Source organism: Suncus etruscus, chromosome 3, assembly GCF_024139225.1.
Source record: "Suncus etruscus isolate mSunEtr1 chromosome 3, mSunEtr1.pri.cur, whole genome shotgun sequence".
Taxonomy (NCBI): domain Eukaryota; kingdom Metazoa; phylum Chordata; class Mammalia; order Eulipotyphla; family Soricidae; genus Suncus; species Suncus etruscus.
Genome location: NC_064850.1, coordinates 159924634 through 159931440, shown reverse-complemented (window position 1 = coordinate 159931440; position 6807 = coordinate 159924634). Strand labels below are relative to the sequence as shown.

Genomic DNA, 6807 nt, shown 5'->3' with positions numbered 1-6807 from the left:
TGGGGCCACTGCATAAGACTAGGGGGTAGCCAGGGTGACTGCAGGAAGTTAACAAAGGTGGGAAAGAGCCAAAGTCTTAAAAAGTTTGAGAAACACTGAGTTAGATCGTATTAGATGATTTACTGAACCAAACCCATATATTAGATGGAGCTAATTATAACTGAGAAGCAGTATACTATATATTGGACTGATAGTATAGCAGGTACTGTATTTGCTTTGTCCATGGCCGATTTGGGTTTCATCTCATATAGGTCTGCTAGGAATGATCCCTGTACAGAGATCCAGGAGTAACTTCAGAGCAACACCAAACCAAATAAAATAGAAGCAAAAAGCAATATCATAGGGAAATGCATTTGAAATATCCACTCTGACTAGATTAATTAGGTCAGAAAAATTTGATCTGTGTGTTTAGTATATAGGCAAATAACATGCACACATACATGTGTTTGTGTTTGTTAGTTTTCTTAGATTATAATCTAGGGGCTGGAAAAGGGTAGCAGATGGAGGATGTGTTAGTGTTGGAGAATAGCTAAATGGTGTCAAGGATGTATATGGGGTTGAGAGTGACCAGAGAAAAGATAGATGTGATGAAGAAGCTTATAAAAGAAAATCAATCACATTCTTCTGGTAGGGAAATTGGTGAGAATCTCACATCACAGAGACTGGCACACTTCACAAAGAACAAGAACAATCGGTGCTGGAGGGGATGTGGAGAGAAAGGAACTCTTATTTACTGCTGGTGAGAATGCCATCTAGTCCAGCCTTTATGAAAAACAAAATGAAGATTCCTCAAAAAAAACTGGAAGTTGAGCTCCCATATGATCCAGGTATACCACTCCTAAGGATGTACCCTAGGAACACAAAAATACAATTCAAAAACCCCTTCCTCACACCAATATTCATTGCAGCGCTATTTACAATAGCCAGACTCTGGAAACAACCAAGATGCCCTTCAACAGATGAATGACTAGAGAAACTGTGATACATATACACAATGAAATACTACGCAGCCTTCAGGAGAGATGAAGTCATGAAATTTTCCTATACATGGATGTACATGGAGTCTATTATGCTGAGTAAAATAAGTCAGAGGGAGAAAGATAGACACAGAATAGTATCACTCATGTATGGGTTTTAAGAAAAATAAAAGACATTTTTTTGGTAATAATTCTCCAAGACAATAGAGATGAGGGCTGGAAGGTCCAGCTCATGATTTGAAGCTCACCACAAAGAGTGGTGAGTGCAGTTAGAGAAATAACTACACTGACAACTATCATAACAATATGAATGAATGAGGGAAGTCTCAAATACAGGGTAGGGAGGTGGGAGATTTGGGGCATTGGTGATGGGAATGTTGCACTGGTGAAGGGGATTGTTCTTTATATGACTGAAACCCAACTACAATCATGTTTGTAATCAAATTGTATAAATAAAGATATTTAAAAAAAAGAGCAAAAAAATAAAAAGAATTCTTATTCCCCTTATTTCAAGAGAAGGAGCCTTGGTTCCTTTGAAATGAAACATCACAGACACTGGGAGGAAGGATGTTAGGTTCTTATGAAATTTCCCTCAGAAGGACCAAGGCTGTTTACATCTTATGCAGTGAGAAAAAAAATCCATGGATGATCTCTAATAACCAGGTAGGAGCAGATATGTTGGCCTTTAGAGCCAGACCTTACTCAAAGCTCAGTAAATGGCAAATCAGCACGATCTTGATGAGTAGTCCACACAGTGGGGCAGCAGCAGTCAGCCCTGAGAGCTCAGCCGCAGACACTAGCACCTGGAGAGAAGGGGCTCCACAGAGTGAATCATTGTAAGAGCCTTTTCCCACAGACTTTCTTATGAGTCAGCCAACAAGGACCAACCAATCTGGTGTAAGTCTCTGAACCAAAATGCCTTAAGGAAATTGTTCATGGGACAGAGAGGAATGAGGGAAAGAGATTTTACTTATAAAATAGGATTTGACTCAGTTAAGAAAACAAAATTATCACTCTTGGGTGTAAGTAGAGGTTTGGAGGTAGCTTAGGAGTTGTTTGGAGATAAGTCATTCTGGTTTTAAAATGTTATAGAACTATAGTAACGCTGGTTTGAGGTGTATACAAAGCAGTTGTCTAGGAAGCCTCAACAGTATCCAATCAAAACACTTCTCTCTCCCACTGACTAATGCCTAAAATGATCTAGCTGAAGGCTGCCTTGGCTGTTTTATGTTTATCACAGGGAGGATGACTGTTAATTCCTTATCAGTTATCAACACTATTGCATGATACCACAAATATACTAGCATGCTCCACCTTAGAACCTTTGTACTCTCCATTTCTTTCCCCTGGATTTTTCTGCTCCAGACATGTACAAAGGTTATTCCCACCCCCACCTCCTCCTCCTTTTTTTTTTTTTTTTGACTTTGCAAGCATTGCACGGACAATTTCTGGCAATACTCTGACCAGAAATGTCAGGCACAAACTCGAGATGTGCTGAGGAACACAAGGGCAGCATGTGTGTGGGGTGTGTGTGTGTGTGTTTGTGTGTGTGTGTGTGTGTGTGTGTGTGTGTGATGCAGCTCCTAGTGTTGAGGGGAGCACAGGGAATGTGGGGATGAACCTTGGGGTTTCATGCATGTTAGACGTTTGCTTTAGTACTTTGCATTCTCTTCTTGGATTCCCCTTTACTTCCCACCCCTCAATATTTTAGCAGTGATGCCTGCTCCCAGAGTGCTCCAAAACTAGTGTTTTATTTTGTACCTTGAAACACCAGAATCTAGTTAAAAGACCATGTAGTTAGTGTCTTATCTATTAGTATTCATTAGAACATAAATATTTTGAAGGCTGGGATTTTTCTTTGTAACTGTTACGTATCCACTATCTAAAAGCAGTGCCTCCCCTATCTAGATCTTCAGCCAAATAATTCTTTTTTGAATGACTGCACAAATACATCGATGTCAGAATTATTTGAAAGACAGAATGTGTATGCATGGAAAGAGGAAGGGTTGTCAGCTGAGGGTGAAGGGAACAAGAAAAAATAGCTACATTCCCAGAAGTAAATGCCATCAAACTCAGATAGAGGTGTGCAGGGAGATTGCACTGCATGGGAAAGCAAATCCCTCTCCCTTAAGGATGGGCCTTGCTGAAAAGTGGAAACAGTGGAAACAGTGGAAAGAAGAAAGAGTTCAGATGCCAGTGGAGAACAGTTTGTATTTTTCCTCACTTTAAAGAAGAAGAAAAGTGAGAAGTCATAAACAATATAGAAATCCCCTTTCCTTCTAGAGTTGAGCAACGTAAACATTCATTATAGGAATGTTATCACTTGAGAAGATTGACTTCATCTGCCTAACTGCATTTTATGAAAGAAAATTAGAATAAATCTTTGGCTTAGGTTTTGAATGTTTTGTTTATGAAACTCCTTGGAAAGATTAGCATAGAAGCAGGGCTGGGAAAGAAAGCAGGGAGAGTTTGCTGACAGCGGCCTTGAATCGGAATCCATCATCTGCTCTCAGATGGACAGCATGGCTGATGGCAGATGCAGGAGGGTTTACTGAGAAAGTTTGACAGTAACTGTCCTGTGACCCAGTGAAAGGAATGAACCTAGAGAGATAGGAAGGAAAAATTTCAGAAGACAGAAAAGAATACTGGTCTTGTACAATCATTTCATTCATTTGCAAGTAAATAAGTTACTTTCCTGCTTTTGAAAAAGTGAAGTGATATGGTAGCTCTGGAGAGTAAGCCTGAATTTAAAGCTTTGGCTTTAAGTATATTTTCAGAACAACACAAAATGATAATAGAAGCAGAATACCCTTATAACAATGTCCAGTTTAGCAAGAGAAAAATCCAGCCACTCATTTACTTTCAAAATTAATCTGGTTGTGGATTTTTGCTTGATTAACACAGCCATCAATGTAGCAATTTAATAACAGATCTCTATTTTTTGTTTTGTTTTGTTTTTGGACCACACCTGGTGATGCTCAGGGGTTATTCCTGACTCTTTGCTCAGAAATTGTTCCTGGCTTGGGGGACCATATGGGATGCTGTGGGATCTAACAGTGGTCCATCCTAGGTCAGGAGCATGCAAGGCAAACACCCTACCATTGCTCCACGGCTCCAGCCCCTAATTTTTGAATGAGTAAGTTGTTAAAAATGATTAGAGTGCATGTAGGGTATTTAGTAATAATATTACTTCTGGGCCCGGAGAGATAGCACAGTGGTGTTTGCCTTGCAAGCAGCTGATCCAGGACCAAAGGTGGTTGGTTCGAATCCCGGTGTCCCATATGGTCCCCCGTGCCTGCCAGGAGCTATTTCTGAGCAGACAGTCAGGAGTAACCCCTGAGCACTGCTGGGTGTGGCCTAAAAACCAAAAAAAAAAAAAAAACCCAAAAAACAAATAATATTATTTCCATTTTGACATCCCCCCAGGTAGATTCTAGCAGGAAAGGTAAATGGAACTTCAGGGTAACCTGGCTGGGAGAAGCTGTGAGTTTGTGAATGCCACCAGTCACTTGTGTCATGCAGAGTAAATATTAGGACTCATTATTTGGTGAAACATTTGTATGTACTATGCTGCTGAAAAGTTTTAATATTGTTCCTTAAAATTATAAATAATAATTATAACTAAGAAATTATCTCATTATAACTAAGAAAAGTAAATTACCAATTTTACTTTTGTACTAAAAGTAGCAAAAGAAAAAATAGATCGGTGCTGGAGAGATAGTACAAGGGGTAGGATAGTTACCTTGCATGCAGCTGGCACTGATTTGAATCCTGGCATCACATACTTTTCCGTATCACTGCCATGAGTCACTACTGAGCACAGAGCCAGGAATAATCATTCTAAGTCCTGGTGTGGCACAACTTTCCATGTTCCCTAAATAAAAGTAATAGCAAATTCTTAATATAGTAAATTATAATTAATTCAATCATTTTTTTTAATTTTTTGGGTCACACCAGGTGGCACTCAGGGGTTACTCCTGGCTATGTGCTCAGAAATTGCTCCTGGCTTGGGGGACCATATGGGATGCCAGGGATTGAACTGAAATCCATCCTGGATCAGCCACGTGTAAGGCAAATGCCCTACCTCTGTGCTATCACTCTGGCCTCTTGGTACTTTTTCTTTACTTTTTGGTTAAAACATTCATTTGAAGCAATCAGTAAATTTGATGACAACACAATTGAAGCTCAGTAGTATTACAAGGAAATACAGGAAGCTGAACAAAGCAAAAAACACAAAAATTTACTATAAAACCATTTAAATTAATAAAATTGCTAATATGTTTCCATTTTGTGGCACTGTTGATGAATCAGTTTATATTTCTGAATCTGTTATAATTGAATCTTAAATTCATAAAGCCTGGCTCACTATTCTTTATATTTTGAATATTTAGAAGTATGAATAAATAATCTTAAACATCAAAAAAATATGTGACTCCTGTATTTTCATGAATAGCAGAAAGATGGAATTCTAAAACATTTTGTTTCCTAAAGATTAAATGCAGTAGGCTAATCGGAAGGTATGGCCTGAGTCCCAGATATATTCCTTATGTACAATCAAGCCTTCCCATAGAAGTCAAGTTCAAGAGACACTGTGTCTGTGCACAAAATACTCCATTTCTGCTTTTGGTCTAATGATAATGAACTTTCATTTTTTAAGTCAACAGATATACTAAGTATTAATTATATATTCTACAGGAAAGAGCGATGACAACAAAAATTCTATGGCTTAGATCTCAATTTGAATTAATATGCTAGAAATGTCTTATTAAAAGCACATATAAGACAAAATTCACTTCTGTTTTATGTTGGGTCAGTTAGGCTTTGTGAATAAAATTGATGTGGGGAGCAAATGGGCACCAAAAATTATATAGAAACTTAAAGTCAAAAGTGTTTTCACATTTCTTTTTTTTTTCTTTATTTTTTTTTGCACAGTTACTATTCTATTTATTACATATTTTCTGCTGGAGGTTTAGTGAAACTATTGTTCTATCATTCTGATTTTCAAAACACTATTTTTGGATCGGAGTGATAGTGCAATGATTATTGTCTTGCATGCAGCTGACGTGATATTCCTGGCATCACATATAGTCCCCTGAGTCCTGCCAGGAGTAATCCCTGAGTTCAGAATAAACCCTGAGCGAAGAATAAAAAAACAAAACAAAACTGTTTTTTTTCTCCAAAGTCACCTTGCTTCCCTTTTCAACTTGAGAATAACATAAGAATTTGGTTGTAGGAAAAAGAAACCTTCCAAGTTTTTTTTATCATGTTGCCACTTGAACTATGACAGAAACAACTTAGATTATTTGGATATACTCAGAGGGATAAGCAGCTCAATAAATAATTTAGCTCCTGCATTTTGAGGTCTATATGCACTTTTCTAAGAATTTCATCTGAAATGTTAGAACCATTTGGTAATTCTCATGTTTGATCATATAATGTAAAATGTAATGTTAATTAATTAATCTCTAATTTTCTTTTTTTTTAAATATGGAACGATTCACGAATTTGCGTATCATCCTTACGCAGGGGCCATGCTAATCTTCTCTGTATTGTTCCAATTTTAGTATATGTGCTGCCAAAGCGAGCACAATCTCTAATTTTCTATGTAGTCAGAGGAATTTCTAGTGCAGAGAAAACCAAATAGGACATTCCTCGTGGCTAAGGCAAATGATTAGTGAACAAGAAATATTAATGCAGCAATTTGACATAGCAGAAAAAAATGAGCCTAGACTATTCTTAACTCTACCATTGGTTAAGTGGCTATTTTTAATAATTTTGTAGCATCTGTTAAACAATACTTTGATTAGGTATTATAAATGTTATGAGATTC

At 37.6% G+C, this 6807-nt stretch overlaps 1 non-coding gene across 1 annotated transcript; it reads right to left on the bottom strand.

Moving 5' to 3' along the window:
* Nucleotides 1-6458: 6458 nt before the first annotated feature.
* LOC126005658 (U6 spliceosomal RNA) lies at nt 6459-6565 on the bottom strand. The gene has a single exon (XR_007494700.1). It is a non-coding gene; the product is annotated as a U6 spliceosomal RNA (small nuclear RNA).
* Nucleotides 6566-6807: the final 242 nt, after the last annotated feature.